We start from the raw sequence: 18,247 nt of genomic DNA on the forward strand, positions 1-18,247 counted from the left end.
GAATAAAGGCACAGACAAACAGACGTCACACTCTCATCATTGTCCATCGACCACCTTTTTAACGGTTGATTCAAAAATATGTTAGGTGGCCAATCCACCACCCGCAGCGCTTGCTTCGTTTTTGTTCGTGTTTGACGTTTACACACTACCGCCATCTGTTGGAACGTCGGCCAAACACGCTGATTTTAGCATTGGGCGTACATGTCCTCGTGACTATGATTTTGATCGAGATTTGTTCTAAGTGTTACGTATGTTTGTCTGTGATAAAGGCATATTAGTGTCTATATAAACTTTCAACCCCCATATACAATAAGGTACTAAATTTTTAAATAAAAGCTCACAAATTTATTATAATAAAATCTTGCTAATATTGAAAAACACGAAAAAGCTTGTTCTTGCAACTACTTTGACAATTTTTCCCGTTTAAAAAACAGCTAATTCATAATAAAACCTTGATTAAAAATAGGCATTAAAACATTGGGATTGTTCCTATCTGACGTTTCGGAAAGTACACGGAAAACATAACTCACCAAAAATCAGAGTTCAAATCTAGGGGTGTGGCATAACTTAGAAAACAAAAGAATAAGATTTTTAGACTTAAATCAATGCAAATTTTTAGACTTAAACCGTGACGCAAGCTCAAGCATTTTATACAAATATCAAGAAAGGACTTTAGGGCTCTATTCGTGAATTAAGTTCAAGTTTATTTTTTCCTGATGAATAGTTTCAAATTTTCTCCATGCCTACTTTTTTTTTTTCATATGAGGCGGTTGAGCGTTTACGGGCAGTGAGGGATTTTCATAATTTCAGGAATGTGTAATCGAATTAGTGAGCTATTGTGGTGGTCGCGGCTGTTGTGTTGGCGTCCGACAGATAGCTACCAGCTGTTTGTTTGGCAAAAGTTTCACGTGGTAGAGAAAGGTGTGGCGTTGGATAAAAATTTATGACAAACGTGCTGTTTGCAAAAATAGCGTTTGCCGTCAAGGTGCTGCTGCTCGTGGTGGTCGTTTGTGGGTGGAATTGGGTTGGGTCACGGGTTTTGCTATTTTTAAATGTCTGTGAAATGATCAGACATTATTCTTAATAGGTCTTGGCTGCGGATACAGTTCTGGATCTCGATTTGAAAAGGTCGTAAGTAACAAATCGTGTTTATTTGAAAGAAAAAAAGTTGAAAGGACAAGAGGTCGAAAAGACAGAAAGTCGAAAATAATTTGTTTTGTTTTTTCTTCTATGAAAAATATTTTCGACCGTTTATCCCTTCTGCTTACATTCTTCATTCTTTTGTCCTTAAGATCGTTCATCTTTCGACCTTTTGTCCTTCGAACTTTTGTCATGTAGTGAAACAGATAGCAATGCCCAGATAAAGCTCTTATGAGATCTGTGACCACATTTTTGGAAGCTGTTCTGTATAAAGTCCAAAAAAAATCCTGGTGAAACAACCCAAGTAGCACGCGAAAATCTTCCAAAGAAATGCTTTTCAAAAATGATTTCAATCGCGTATCAATAAAAGCATCTGTAACTTACCTGGTTCTAGTTCAGTTGCATATCAATATAAAGGCTCATTAAGTTTCATTGCCGTTCTAATGAACCTGTATTTCACTCCTTGTTTGACGTTTAACAATTTTGAAACGACAAGATTTGCTGCAAATGTCCCTTGCAAATAGCAATAAAGTCAAATCTACCGTTTTGATTCATATTACGGACACTTAAGGCCTCAGTGAAGTATAACCCAGCTTGGACCATACAAAATAAATCATTCTGTGTGATTTTTTAGCGTTATCGAGCGTCGGAAGCCGTTAACTTTCGGATGGTGGGTAAAGGATACGCGTCCGCAACTTGAATAATTTTAAATAAATCAAAACGTGTGGCCTTTTCATGATTCTTATTCCGGACGCTCCCTCACTTTTGCCTCATATTCCGGACGCTTTGATTCGAATTACGGACAGCTCATGATAATCATTAAAGGAACAGTCAAATCATCAATTGAAATCGTTCAACCACTTAGGAGACGTCTAAGGTAGTTGGGTATTATAAATTTACAATGATATTTATGAAAAAAAACCTAATAAAACGAGCCTCGAAAATGAGAACTTTCGTGTGAAATGTTTCCCATACAAACGAGAGTGTCCGGAATTTGAAGCTGTCCGTAATATGAATCAAAACGGTATCAAGATATTTTCAGCAACATTTCAAACAAACTCTTGAAACTTCTACCAAAATGCCGGTTTTAATGTTATGTTTCAAATTACTTTCATTAAAGCATCCGCAACTTGCATTCAATTTTCGTTCCCTTACCCACAACTCAAGAATCTTCCCAGTTGCGAGGAAGTTGCACTAAACTTCGTGTATGACAGTTAAAAGTTTGTTTGTTTCAATCCAGTTGCAATATGGTTGAGTTCCACCTTACGTATTATCTAACAACAAAAACATGGTCTAGCAATAGTTTGTTTGTTTAAAAGGTGTTTCTCATATGTTGCGCGGAAGGTTTTGCGAAAAGTTTAGATTATTTCAGGCGTGGCCTAATTTCGCCAGTACCTAATGAACTTGTATTCCGAAGGGCGCAGTAAAGTTATAAGCAACAAGCTTCGATTAATGGGCCATATGGTCGCTTTTATTGTGCATTGGCGAAGCATTGTTCGAAGAGCTGGTGGAGTAGTGAGTAGAGGAGAAGATTGGTGATCTTGAGGTCGGAAGTTCGATTCTCCTTCATATTTTTGTTTTCATTTTTTTTTCCTTTAAGTATTTTGCAACAAATAAGCAATTTCGATATACCGCCGTGCGGGGTGACATTGGGCCTAGGGTGTGACTTTGACCGCCCTTTTCAAAGCATCTCATGACTAGAGCGGTATTCAGAAAACTAATCCATGATCATCCAGTGCCTATTTTTAACGTATTCTTGAAGCTTGCTACATTGTTTTCATTATTTTGATTTTAGCTTGCTGTAAAAATCTTGGCCCAAAGTCACCCTTATGGCCTAATGTCACCCCGCACGACGGTAACTTAAATCTGTTGCAAACAGACTCCGCCTCTTGCGCTTTTTGCGTTGCTATTCAGTGCAATTGTAAGTCATATTTTCACCAATTTACATCACTGATTAGTTTAAAGAGATACTTTTATTCTTGAGTTGCAACAAACTGTGCTGCTTGGGAAATGTTTCTGGAATTCATTGACGAAAAATGTTTTGAGGATCCTTTTCATACAACCCCAGAGGTATTTCTGGAGAGATCCAAAAAAGATTTTTGACTCGAATCCATTAGCAATCTTCTTTAGAGTTTCCTGGAGTAATTCTAAAAAAACTCTAAGAAAAACATTGTAGAAGTTCTTGGAATCCCTGGAGGTCTTGAGAATCTTTGAATGAATTGCTTGACGTGTCCAGAACACTTTCTGGAAGAGTAGCAGAATCAAGAATTCTTAAGTTTGGATGGAGTCCATAGATGAACAACTGAAAGAAATTTTAATGTGTTCTAAAAAAATCTTCGTATCAATGCATTCAAGAATGACTCAAGAAAATTTTTTTGAAAAAAAAATCAGAGAATTTTGGGCATGATTTTTTGGAAACTTCTAAAGCAAAAGAAATTCCTAAGAAATCTCTAGAGCGGATCTGGAAAAAAAAACGTTGACAGAATTGCCAGAAGAATATCTGGAATACATTCCTGTTTGACATATCGACATTGATTCATTATAAGAGCTTACTTGCAATGATCTATTAATCTTCATCGTTGTTCTCTTCGCATTATGGTAGAAAACTGATTCACCTTTCAGAACATATTAAAGTTACGATGAATGATCACCAAAACAATGCGGATTTTTTTTTTTTTGGAAAAGTTCTAAGCGAAAGAGACGTGTGATTAAGAAATCTTTTGGTTATGCCTGTTACATTGAGTAAAAATGCATCGTACTCGAAGACTGAACTCAAACGAGTTTCTGACGAATCTCTTAAGGAATGCATCGAATGGTTCGTGATTATATTTTTGGAGGCAAACCCGAAGATATTCTTGAACGAAACTTCGAAAAAAAAATCGTGGATAGATTTATTGTGATATAACAGTTGATTTCGTCACACACAATCGAAAGATCCTGGAAATATCCTTGACTTCCCTGGACAAATACATAGTATCATCGTACTTGCCGAATGCGAAAATGAGAACTTTGGCAAAGAAAGCTCTCAGGTAATAACTGTGAAAATGCTCATTGAACAATAAGCTGAGAAGCAGGCTTTGTCCCAGTGAGGACGTAATGCCAAGAAGGACGCGGAAGCGAAAGATCCTGGGCGTGTTATCGACATCGTTTTTAAATAAATTCTAATGGCCTCCTAACTTAACCCGATAACCTAAATTCGTTTCCATTAACCGCTAGTTAACAACCGCTTAGATTGTACCTACCCAGATTCTTCTGAGTTTTCCATCAATACCTATCTCTCCATTCCCATTATTATGGCCTTAACTTGAACAAAGCAACCTCGGCCAAAAACAGTTTTTGTTTCTTCCACGGTCGTTTTTGCCGACCCGGCGATTACCCGGCTTATCTCGTTTCTGGGCAAACCCACATTTCTCGGCTCGTTTGTGAAGTTCTTCACACCTATATGGGATGTAGCTATTCCCAGCAGTCAGTAGTCAGAACGGCTAGACTGCGTCAATTGGGTTATCCCGTAAAAATAAGCTGTTCGCACCCGACGCATGGTTACGAACCGTTGGCATCCGCACCTGTGCTTAACCACGGACCATCTTCCTACTTATAACTCCCAGCCTACTAAGGCATGGGAAAATTATCATCCAACCACACCGCGGCATTACTATTAGTTATGCTTATCATATGGGTGGAGGCAATTTGTACCACTATTAAATCCATTACGGAACGCCCGCGAACGCTACTGTGTGTTGTTGTCGTCGTCGTTTGTATGGCGTAACAAGCATGCATCGTGGGTTGGAGAAAACGATGGCAAAAAATCGAACCCCAGTTAAGATAACGCCGTCCCACTATGGGCGGTTTTCACATCATTTTTCGGCCTAAAATATTTTTGGCGTCTTATGTTTCAAATATGAAATTTGTGACAAAACAAGTTATCGAGACAAGCTTTCGAATTAAAAAAAGTTCAAATATGTGCAGTTAAATCGAAGTTTAACCCTCAGTTTACATCTACTTGAGACAAAAATGTGTAAAAATGGGGACGGACCCATGTAGTGGTTAGAAAACACGCCTCTCACGCCGAGGACCTGGAATCGAATCCCATCCCCGAGATAGTCACTTATGACGTAAGAAGTTATAGTGACGACTTCCTTCGGAAGGGAAGTAAAGCCGTTGGTCCCGAGATGAACTAGCCCAGGGTTAAAAATTTCGTTAATAAAGATAGAAAAAATAAATAAATGTTTTAAAAATTCAGTTGAAATTGTAACCGCTGGTTCCATATTTGTGGATTGTTGGCTCCTCCACAAGCTTCCTTCTCATTTAACCAACCTGCCAGTGAGCACCTAAAACCTAAATCCGACCCTGTAAACAATGTGCTGACAGCCTTGCTGGCGGCTGCATCCTTAGTTGTCAGTCAAAATGTGCAGAGCCATTTGATTAGTTTATTAGTACTCGTTCCAGGAACTCGCACTCACACTCATTGACAGCGGTTTAAGCGAAGATCAAAACCCTACGAGTTAAAAGAGTTGACCTAACCGCTTCGCTGTGTGAAAGGGTACCCAACCTTTAGGTCGAAGGGATCAAAATACCAAATGTCAAACTTCGGGTTTTCAAAAAAAAAATACCTATCAAAGATAAAAGGGTCCGAACGACGATGAGAATCTCTCATTCTGTCGAAGACTAGTTAGATAGTGAAGTGCGCGCCGTATAAAAGTAAAAAGTAGGGTTAAGTAAAATGTGTTTAACAGTTCCATAGTGTGTCTAATGTTCTTGCGTTTTCTTTATAGTTTAAAGTCCATATAGTCGAAAAGGACGTTACAGACAGATTAAAAGTGCTTAATTCTAAATTCCTAAATGCTAATAGTACGGTTAGTGTTATTTAGAGTAAAATTGTGAAAAATGTGTTAAATTCTAATTTTGTTAACTAGCTAAACAATAGGAAGTGATCGAAATCTGCCACTACCAGTGAAACGAAGAAAACCTGTAAAAATCAAAGAAAAGGTAACAAATCTTTTGTAAATGAGGTGTACTTGTGCGAAATTGGATGGGAATAGTGAGAGAAAAATGACATTTTTGTTGGTGTACTAATGATTCCGGTGTAGGTCCGTTACCGGGCCTTTTCGTTTCTTTTGGGACATCCGGAAGCATCTTCCGGAGATTTTGATTCTCCGCAGGACATCCCAGGGCCATTTGTGCAAGCGATATTTGGGCGCCGTCCGCGAAGCCGAACGCCATTTTGAACTTCAGCGAGGACAATAGTCGCTATACCACGGCCATATTCCAACGCCATTTTGGAAGCTGGCGATTACAACCGCGTGGCCTAATTACGGTCGCCTTGATCCATCTACCAGTACCCACGAAGCCCAAATCATCTGGACGGCCGTCGAAGGCCCACCAAACCCAGTACCCCGCCGGGTATCCATCAGCATCAATCTACCATTCCGTCGAAAACCCACCAAACCCTGCAATCTGCTGGGTATCCGTCAGCATCAACCGGCCACTCCGTCGCAAACCCACCAAACCCTGCATTCTGTTGGGTATCCGTCTACATGATCCAGCCCATCCGTGCCAAAGCTCGATTCCAGCGTCGTGTCAGTGGCTCTCCAGGTCACCGCCCATCGACCGGTTAGAGAACCGGCCAACCAGCATCCTCCGCATCGCCTGTCATACCCGAAAAACCGCAAGTACACCAAAATGTCGAAAAACCCTCACTAAATGATATGCCCCTGCGTGGGCGAATAAAATGATAGTACTATAAGATGAAATTTTGGTAGTTGGCCTTTTTTAAGAACGCAAGCCTTACATTATACACCCTTTTGATTTCTGATCGTTTTCCGTGCCCAGAAAGGGGTATCCAGGCCTCGATCTAACTAGTCCGCTGTAAGATCTTTACCTTGCACTCGGATCCACTTTGATCATTGGAAGTTTGGAATTGACATTTGGTTGCTAATAAGAATAAACGACCCCGTGCTCGACATAATTTCCCACCCACAATTATCCCACTGAGCAGCCGAGGGGCTACAAAATCAAATGTATATTTTACAATGTAGTCCTTACACGAAACAGTGTAAATGGAAACCAAATTTAGTCCAATACCATTTGATTCCACTAAAGTTTGTTTCTTTTGACGTTTATTTCGAAGTCGAGTCTAGTACATGACACTGGAGACGGCCTTACAGTTGATGTCGAAATACGCGTATCTGTCAGAAGATACAAAATTAAGTGGAATTAAATGGTATAGTTCTAATTTCAGTTTCCATCAACTTAAGAATAAGTTATCAGAATAAGTTACTTTTTCCGATTTTGACCATCTGATAGCCCATAGTGCGTCGTCGCAGTTATGATCGCGGTTTAAGTGTGGAGGAGAAAAAGAAGGCGACTACACTGAACGAAAACTCCGGTCGCACATTGAATGATTTTTGACTCATCCGAGCCCCATACCTATTTTCAGACACAATGAAGATGATTTTCATTTGCGCTAAAATCATCTGTTTACAAATCACTCCGAATGAAAATCATCCAGTCTTGGAATGATTTTTATCCTTCATATAGATGCCTAAAATTGAATGATTATCATACACACATGCAAACAATCCCCATTCCATTATAGTTAATAATTAAAAGAATTCAAATCAAAACTTAACAACTATAGAACACTGTTGGTGAATGTACATTATTATTTATTTCCTTAATGAGGTTATTAAATGTTATTCACCAGTCTTCAGGAACAAATGCCAACCTGACGAACACCATTTCGCTGAGCTCCATGGAATCATAATACTTGCATATTAGCGACCTGTGGTTAGTAGATAGCATTAAGAAATGTGAAATAAATGATACAAAAAGACTAATGTAAGAATCCAAGTGCAATTACCTGTAAAATTCACCCAGAAACGCTTGGAAAACCACGCTGCCGTCACCATGTTTACGTTAAGATTTAGAAGATTGATTTGACATTTGACCAACCCCTTTTCGTCTGATACTTCAGACAGTAATTGAATGATTTTCGGTTTGGGACATGGGAGAAATTAAAATCCGCCATAAATTGCATTCCATTCATATGTGTTATCATTGTTCGATTAGCTGCCTAATACCATTCTATTATGATCTAAAATTCATCTCTGAATTGGATGATTTTTGTTCAACAGACAGTGGATACAGCATATTCTTTCATAATCATTCAAAATGAGGAATGTGAAGTTTTATAATCATGTGAATTACAAATCATTCAATGTACGACCGGAGTTTTCGTTCAGTGTAACAATCGTCCATGGTCGAGCTTCGGCCAAGGAAGAAGATGAAACGTGCGATCGATTTGTATTAATTGTTTCTTAAGTGCATTATGTGCGTTGTGGCGTATGCAATTAACGCATTGTGCCAGTAGAAAAACTAAGCTAAATGTAGTTGAGAAAAGAAAAAAGCTATCGCACTGCGATGTAATAACTGCCGGCTGGGCTATCTGACTACATTTCTGTATTAATTGAGATACATCGTTGGTGTGTTATTTAGTTGTCTCTTGAATATGGACACGTGAGTGAACATAATCGAAACAAGTTGGCATGGGGCCCAATACATAATCGAGTAGGCGTTGACAAGTTGATACGTGCCGATTTGCCCTTGGTTGTAACACAAAACTTACGATATAAGGTGCCTTCGGTTCGTAGTAGACGTTAATTTCCGTCGCATTTCACAAAAAAAGAAAAACAGTAAAAATTTTCCAAATCAAGCTCGGTCCAAGAATCTTCTCGTAGTGGTTTCTTGAACTTCGCTGAGCATTCCAGAAACTTCACTTCTATCTATTCATTCATCATAGAGTTTCTCTTGGATTGTTTGAAGAATTATCTATGACTAATTGACCCGGCATCGATGCACTGCTCAGTAGGATTTTCGGTAGGCTATGCAAACATCTCCATACAAAATTTTTATTACCTTTTATTCAACGTTCCCGGTGAATTTCCACAAAAAATATTCTTTTCAAATACGTCGTAGCCCTTGAACAGTGCTACAGTGAAGAAATTGTTTAAATCCGTTTGCCAAACTGTTACGTGACATACAAACACCATCCCATTTTCATTTACATACTAGTTGTCCCGGCATGCTAAGTAGGCTTTGCAGTAGAACATGAAATATCCCTACACCTACACATATCAGATTTTTGTTCCCAGTTTTCAATTTTTATCATTAAGTACATTGCAACGATTGAGGAACGCAACTGCGAGAGAATCACGTAAATCGGTTGGCCCGTTCTCAATCTATTTCGTGACATACAAACAACATTCTATTTTTATTTATATAGAAGATGAAAGAAGATAGATAAAAAATAATACATCTTTATTTATATATGAAAGAAGATAGATAGATAAATAGTACATCTTCGAACTTATCAGAGGAATAGAAACTTGATGCTTACAATATCAACTTTAGGTATTTCTCTAAGATTCTTCCAAGGATCCACTAAAAATAAGCCCTATAGCATCATAGATGTATACAGGTATTATAAAAGCACCACATATGCAGACACACCTAATAACATCTTTTCCATAGCATAGAAACCCTATTATCCTATTAGGGTAATTCGGTGTAACACGCCCTTCTTCATTTTCACGTTATTGAGGCTTTTCTTACACTTAAATATGATCACATATCACATATCCGCGAAAAAAATTGGTTGCGCATATATATTCGTAGAGAAGTATGAACAAGCAATAAAAATTCAAAAAAATATCAAAAATAAGGTTTTTGGTTTAGAATTTTGCTTCTGATAAGCAAGCCTCAGAGTGAATGAAACCCATTCTTTACTATTGTACTTGTCACAAAAACATTTACCGGAAGACGAATACTAATGGATCCTTTTAAGCTTAGCTGGTGGTGGAATACTCCTTGGAAACATTTCTACAACGCTGTGGACCTTTTTTCTAGGGGAGGAGTATATTGCCCGGGTTGTTTTGAAACGTTAACATTGTGGCCGTTTACAAAAAAACATCTTGTACACTAGACCTGTTTATATTTTAAAAAATGCCTGGAAATCTACCGGTCAAGCAGTATTCGGAATTCTCATGCCAACAACAATGTCTGGTCAAATTTTCAGCTCATTTGATAAAGATTTCAGTATGCTTCAAGTTGAAAATGTGTTTTTGGGCTTATTTCAAGGTTTGAAAAATCATAACTAGCATGTGGAAAATCAAATCCACTTGCTATTACCACTATTTGAAAGCTAATTCTATTCTGTTGAAGTTTCTCGAACACGCTAATGAGATTAAATTGAGTTTTAAAATTGTTTGATCCAAATTTGTACTCCGCAGTACCCAGAAATTACAGTTTTCTCAATATACATGGTATATAAAACACCCATTGGCATTATTTTTTCAGGCCCTAGTCAACGGGAATAAAACAAAATACATTTCTGGATTCATTGACCATCAAAAGACTACATGTTGCTTAAGGCAATAAATTACAATAAATGCCCAAAGATCGAGCACCGCGTCGCAACCTGATGATAATCAAATCATGCATGACACATGTACCGAAAACGAATGAATTGAACAAGTTAGCATTGCTTTTTCTTTCCGAGTGATGATTGTTTTGATCGCATTTCACTGATCATTTAGAAGGATTTGAAAACAATCATCATCATCGACTGAGAAAAGGCAGTGCTAACGTGTTTATTTTTTGTATTCCTTGAAGCTCACGGTGGTGCTCTTGGCTCACCCACAGTGGATTTACAAATGCGCTTTATAATTACTTATTTTTTACAATTTATTTTCGTAAGATAAATGGTAACTTTGAACGGGATTGACTTTAAGATATGCATTGTCATCATGTCTGGAAATTAAAAATACGAAATTGTCATGCAGGTATGTTTTTCAGAGAGAAAACTCCCTAAAAATAGTGATTTTCAAGAACCTCGAGATACAAACCTCAACCAAACTATGTTAAAACTTGCTCCAATCATAAAATCGTGTTCGGCAAAAGTTCGTAGAATTGGATAAACTACTATGTAGAGGTATTTTCGATAAATTTTGATGTTTTGTTCGGTAGTTATGATTTTTTAAAGCTTTAAAATAGCTTAAAAACACATAATTGATTTGAAGCACAACTAAACATACTCTAAATTGAATGAAATTTTGGCCAGAAGTTCATTTTGCATTGAAAAATCTAAGTATTGGTTGACTGGGGAGTTTCCAGACATTTTTGAAAATATGAATAGGTCTATTGTACACCTTTTCGAAGCAACCTGGAAAGAGAAAGTTTTGCTTGCAGAGCATGATCAACTAAATTAAGAACACCTTGACATCAAAAAGTTTAGAAGTGATGCATTTGCAACTGCGATAGAGCAGTTTTTCTTTAAGGGGAGGGGACGTATTACACCTTTTTACCTTACTTCTAAGCTTTATGCATACATGCAATAAATAAGCACTCTATTAGCTCTATATTCGCATACAGGGAATATTTCAATTATACTTAAATGTTTTGACAGATAAATCACGTTTTTAATGTTTAATGTAGTGGTAAGAGAGAGCAAACCATAAACACGGTGCTCCCCTGACCGTTATTATCAGAGAGAAAAAATCTCCATCAAAGCTGTGCTCACCACTCGTTTTCTATAACTATGCTGCATGCAGGGCCGCATTTATGGGGAGGGGGTCATAGCCCCTGGGCTCCCACATTTTAGGGGCCCCCACAAATCTTGACAAACATATTTGTAGTTAAACTTTTACGAATAATTAGAAACAATGCAATAGTACATACATTTTTTGAATCGCATCATATGATTTGAAAGGTTTAATTTTATTTTAAGGAATCCAGATTAATGGGATTAATGGAAAATTATTTAAATAAAGTCAAATGAAATTATTAAAACAAAATATTAGAGCATTCAAAATGGGATTTTGTAGACTTCATGAGAAACAAAAAAAGATTTGGATAAACAAGTACCTATAGTGCAATTTGGTTGATTTTCTAACGTGACTTTTCCAACGGTAACGACAGCTTTCTCAACGAACTATAAGACTAGGTTCGAATGCAATTTATAGATCTGCTGATCAAGTAATAGAACTTAGTTATTTGAATATTAATATCACACTGCAGGGCTGGCACTGTTTAAGCGCATTCTTTTCTCTTCATTTTTTTTGTTTGTAATTCCTTGTGACATTACGATAATATTATTGCTTGTTTTTCTGTTTGTATTTTTCCATGATTTTCTCTAGAAATTACGTAAGAATTTAGGTATTTTCCCAAAGATTCACAGATTATTCCGAAGTTTTATCCAGCAGATCAATAAGTGATTATTTCCCGTAGAATTCCTTAAAAGAAATTAAATAAGGGATCCATCCAAGAATTTTGTTTCGGATATCTCAAGAATATAATCTGGATTTTGTCAACGATAATCATAGAAATAACCTTAAAGATTCCATCAGAAATTTCACTAAAAATTCTAGATATTTCGAAGGAAGAATTTTTGGGAAAATCAGTGCAGGAATCTCTAGAAAAATTGCTAGAGAGAATCCTGTATGTATCCTCAAAGTATTACAGATAAAAACTCGGGACAAATCACTTGTAAATCCGGCCCTGGCTGCATGCCTGGGCAAAATTAAAAAAAAAAATCTCAGGGCCCGTTTTGTTGTTACGCCCTTTTGATTGTATAAGTCTACAAATACAAAGGAAATCTAAGATATTTGAACGGATTTTTATTGATCGTGATTATCAAAAGTACTAAACCATCGAAATTTAGTTCGAAATAGGGTGCTTTTAGTTATTTGTAACCTCTGGGCGGAGTTTTGAATGAGAATATTGTCGAAATTTTGAGTTACGTCCTTTTATAACTGTAACTATTGAAATCACCAATTTTAAATAGATTAATAAGGCATTCTTATACCAGTAAGCATGTTCAAATGTTTTCAGTATCACATTGCAATTACATGCCGTCAAAGTCTTTCACAACTTATCGATTTTCCTTCGGCTCGAGCGATCAAGGCATTGCGAAGCCAATTTTGTATTGTTATCAATAGTCATAAAATATTGTTATTACCCAACAAGCTGCGTCCGGCTATTCTGGCTAACTTTGTACTGCCCCAGAAAGAGCGCTGTCAATATTTTAGTCACAGACAAACATACGTAACACTTCTATTATTTTCATCGCACAGCCGAATAGTGCTCAATTTTAACATATATTAGTTGGCCGATGGGCTACTCGTGGAACTCATATCGCTTTTGTTCGAGTTTGACGTTTGCTCACTACCGCCAGCTAGCATTTTTAGCAAGGGCGTATATGCTCAAGTGACTATGTTTCAATTAAATAATTGTTCTAGCTATTACGTCTGTGCTTTTGTGATCATTTGTTCCATACATTACAACATTTAGATATTTCACAAATCTATAATTTTACATGTTGCCGGTCTTTTCGATCTCAAAAAACACATAAGATTCCTGGATAAATGCAAAAGTGAATGAATTGTATGAATCAATCAACCCCCTTCTGCTGAAACATCAAACAATCTACATGTGGATTCCGTGAATCGAATAACAATGCATAGAATTTAGACAGCTTCACAAACCTGCAACAGTTTTTCGTGTGGAGCAACATCGCACAATAATCAATCAGTTTTGTTTTGAATTAAAATTTTCGTTAGTATACCATCTCACGGAAGTACAAGGGAGTTGATGGATCTCAAAATTACCGGGATTATGATGTCAACCACTTGGCAAACTGCCTGAAATCTATCAATAGCGGATTGTCGCACCTAAAATAAATTATTTCCGAAGGTGTAAAATAATCACGTTTTCAGTGCACTTTTGGGGAAACTGAAAAGACTATATTTTAATGAAGATAAGACTTCAAAGACAATTCAATGAAAAACAACAGGAGAAATTATGCAAACTTGACGATAAATGCTGGTTTTAAATACTGTTTACACAGCTATTCAATTTTTTAGTATAATCGTATTTTTAATGTGGGCTTCGTGGCCATGCGGTTAGCGGCGTCAGTCGTTTGGGCGTATTGTGAGTGCCACGAAGCGTGGGTTCGATTCCCGTTCCAGTCGGTGGAAACTTTTCGTCAAACGAAAAATTCATCACTGGGCTACTGGATGTTCCGTGTTGTCCGTTGTCTAATGTTCGTGATTGTTCAGTCTGTGCAGCCTTTGGCTGAAGACGGTGTAAATTGTCTTTTTTTAAATGGGTTTATCATGCTTCTGAAACATCTTAGATATCATTTCGTTTTGTTTGCATCGTATTTCATCAATATTTTTCAGCTGTGAATAGTTTCGAAATTATTGCGAAGTCTATCAAGACGAAATAAAAAAATATATTTTTGTAATGCTACGGTTTAAGTTGTGGTGTAATACGATGATGTAACGAAATAATTGCTCCTTAAGGCCTTTTAATTTGTGAATGACCACCCTTCTTGTTATATGTATTGTAGTGGTATTGTAAGTCATCTCCCTTTATCAGTGTATATTTAAAAATCCGTTTCAAAGTTGAAATGCAACTGAAATTTAATAAACTATACAAAATTATTCAGTTTGATTACTATATAATAGTTATTCAACCAAGGCTTATTCCCAAAGGAAACCGAAAAAGATCTAATTTCTAATTTCATTCTGTTTGTCGTATGTGTTGTTGAAATTCTCTACTAAACTCTTCATTGTGACTACTTTACAATAACAAAACCAGAGATAAATTTCAATTTTGTTCTTTGCGACTTTGTAAACAAAAATTCGAATTGAAAGTGCAATTGAGTGAAGTCACTGGAAAGCGCACACAGTAAAATAGGTGGCCAGAATATATGAATGATTTGTGATTGGGGAACTTGTTGCTACCAGTTCTCTTTGCGCAACTATTCATTAATAGATTCTGGTCTGCGGTTATGAGAAAAGATTAGCAAAGTGCCCAACTAGTACCAGACCATGGCGCGTAACACACGAAGTGAAGAGAAAGTGATCGAAATGCTAAAAATTCTCAAGAAGCTCAATATATCCTTAAAAACAAGTGATTTAAATTATAGTGTCACCCCGTCTATGGAGTGAGATTGGGAAATTTTTCAAAAAATATTTTTCTTTAATTTTTTGGACAGTTGTTGATGTATTATCAAAGTACATACACACCAAATTTGAAGTTTATTGGAGTTAAATTGCTACCCATAATCGAAAACTGAAGTCCGCAAGTATTAACTGATGTCAACTTACGCTTCGATATATAACATGAATTGCATGTTAAATTATCTCATTCGTGAATTCACTGCTTCACCCAACTATCCAGAATATTGTTGTATGAAAACTAATTTGGTTATATGATGAAATCGGCTCCGTTATGCCTTATAGCACTTGAGCCAATGAAAAATCAGTTAATTGTGAGGGACTTTTGCGGCATGTAAGAGCAAAGTGTCGTTGAAAACATTTGAACGTGCCTGACGTTATTATAATGCCTATTTAATATATTTAAAACTTCTGTCTTTAACCTCCAAAAGGGCGTAACTCCATATTTTGTTGATCTTCTCATTCAAAACTTCACCTAGAAGTTACAAATAACTAAAAACACCAAATTTGAACCAAATTTTGATGGTATATTTCTTCTGATAATCACGACCAATAAAAATCCGTTAAAATATCTCAGATTTCCATTGAATTTGTAGACTTATACAATCAAAAGGGCGTAACTTCAAAACGGGCTCTACGATTTTTTTTAAATTTTGCCCATATAAGCAGCTTATCTATAGAAAACGACTGGTGAGCACAGATTTGATGGACATTTTTTTCTGATAATAACGGTCAGGGGAGCACCGTGGTAAACCTTCTCACTACACACTCCGAAAAAACATGCGATTTTACGTCTTTTAGATGTACATAAAAGAAGCGAGCCAAATAACGTGAATTTGTGTCACATGTTAAATACGGTGTCACATTTTAAATACGGTTAAATATCGACACTGTTTAAGCGAAAGAGAGGCTTGATGAAGAGAAATCGTTTAAGCATCTGACTTGAGTCCTCTTGTGGCGTAGAGGTAACGCGCCCTATCTAGAGAACAGGGAGTCGTGAGTTCGATTCTCACCGAGAAGACATGTAACTTTTTCGCAAACTTAATATCAATTTGTTCATTTAATCTAATTGCAAAGTATATGTAATATTTAGTTTTTCGGTAATTATTAAGGTATTACTCCAAAAGTTTCGAGTTTCTTTCAAAAACCTCTCAACAAATTCCTCAAACAGATCAGTACAATATTTTTTTTCTGTAATTTATACTGAAAAAAAATCTGGTTCTCAAACCATGATTTACTAGTAATGAATTGGTTAGGTTATAATATCAGGACCTCCTATCATGGTGTCCGAAAATTGCTTCATATATTTCGCAAGCTAATCCTCCTGCGACTTTTTCGGATATTTATAGATGATCTCCTACACGGGTTAAAATCAGAATTCATAATCAAGAATATGACTATGATATTATGATTCCAGTAAATTTTGATCTTATTAAAATACATCATGACATGGACTCATGATATCATGAGTCAGATTGCCGAATATAGATCCAGGAACTATGATTTGTGATCCTGATATCATGATCTAACCAATTCATGAATTCCATGACTAGTAAATCATAATTAGAGAATCAGATTTTTTCCGTGTAGCAATTTCTGATGAAAGAAAATCTGTTAATTCTGCAGTAATCACTGGATAAATGTTTGGTGGATAACACAAATCCTTCAAAATCACTTACAAAACTCTTGAAGGTACGTCTACAGAAATCTCTAGACAAATTCCTTTGTAAAACTTGAAGTAATTCTTGAAATTTAAGCTGAACTTATGAACATATTTGGAAAGACTACTATGCTAATCTTCGGAAAACACTCTTAGATAAATTGCTATAGTTTCCTAAAAATGACTGGAGGAGGCATTAGTTTCATTAACGCAGGTAATCATTTTGCAAGAGATAAAGGAGGAAACCCTGATTGGAATTCCGTATATATGCAGCAATTTTTTTTATTATATTTTTTGTTGATCCAGGAGGAATCGTAGGAGTTTTGCCCGGAGGAATGCCTACTGTAAAATCTGAAGCAATTACCGAAGCAATCAGTGTTACAGTTCCTTGATAAATCTCTGGAAAATTTTAAGGCAGAATTGCGGAGAATCGCAGGAGAAATTCTTATGGTAGTTATTGAAAGAATCAGCGTAGAAGTATACACATTTCAATTTTCACCAAGAACCAGTTTGGAAATTGGGCGATCAAATGGCGAGCGATACCAGCTATTCACAAGCTCAACGTTGTTTCTATAAAATATTTCGTTGAAAAAGCCCCTGTGGGAATCCCTGGAGATAGCCTGAAAGATATCCACACGGATTCATGAACACAAAGTCATAAAATCATGTATTACCTACTACAGTCAACTTTGGAACTTTGGAAAGATGCTATTGGCCATAGTAAAGATCGTTTAAGCATAGGGAAGCCAAAACTTCAAAATTTGCTTCAGTCTAGTGCATATGTTCTCAAGATTTTTTTTTCATAAATACTCCTAATAGCCCATGAAACACTTGCATTCAGCTAAGATTAGTCAACAATTTTCCAAATGGCTCTCAAAGTCAATTACCAGTAAGGGTATGCGAAATATCGAATGATTCCGTCAAATACGCTTCGAAACGAAATTCCGCGGAATTCCACGGAACTCGCACAGGCGAAATTTGTATTTTGCTATTTCGTTTCGTTTCGCCAAATTGTTAAAATGTTTCCACGGAAAATTGAAAACAAACGGAATAAAACGGAATTTCGCGAAACAAAACAAAAAAGGCAAAGCGCTCGCTTCTACTTCTAGCGACAGTCAAAAATGGGTCCGTATTATGGATCAAATCGACTCAAATCATGGATCAGAACACTATAACAGCAAATTATCTGCGATGCGAACGAATGGTGTGCTAGTGAAAGCATACGTTTTGACGTTTCTTTAGGCATCGTCTTATCTTAGATTAATAACTGTGGTACCTATGAGTTTCAATGCCCCACTGATATGAATCAACGCTTCTAGGCATATGTATGACATTTTATTTCCTACAAATGGAACAAATGTGTTTAAGCATGTTATTGTTGATTGCGATGCTGTATAGATTTATGGTCCGCGTAGGTAAAATGGGTTCT

At 36.7% G+C, this 18,247-nt stretch overlaps 1 protein-coding gene and 1 long non-coding RNA gene across 8 annotated transcripts in view; both read left to right on the forward strand.

Moving 5' to 3' along the window:
- The window catches only part of LOC5571415 (bicaudal D-related protein homolog), a 195,988-nt gene that overhangs the window by 129,876 nt on the left and 47,865 nt on the right, over positions 1-18,247 (forward strand). The window lies entirely within an intron of this gene.
- On the forward strand, positions 5,583-6,128 carry LOC110679143. Its single transcript, XR_002502249.1, has 3 exons — positions 5,583-5,845; positions 5,913-5,993; positions 6,054-6,128. It is a non-coding gene; the product is annotated as an uncharacterized LOC110679143 (long non-coding RNA).

This window comes from Aedes aegypti, chromosome 3, assembly GCF_002204515.2.
Source record: "Aedes aegypti strain LVP_AGWG chromosome 3, AaegL5.0 Primary Assembly, whole genome shotgun sequence".
NCBI classification, from domain to species: domain Eukaryota; kingdom Metazoa; phylum Arthropoda; class Insecta; order Diptera; family Culicidae; genus Aedes; species Aedes aegypti.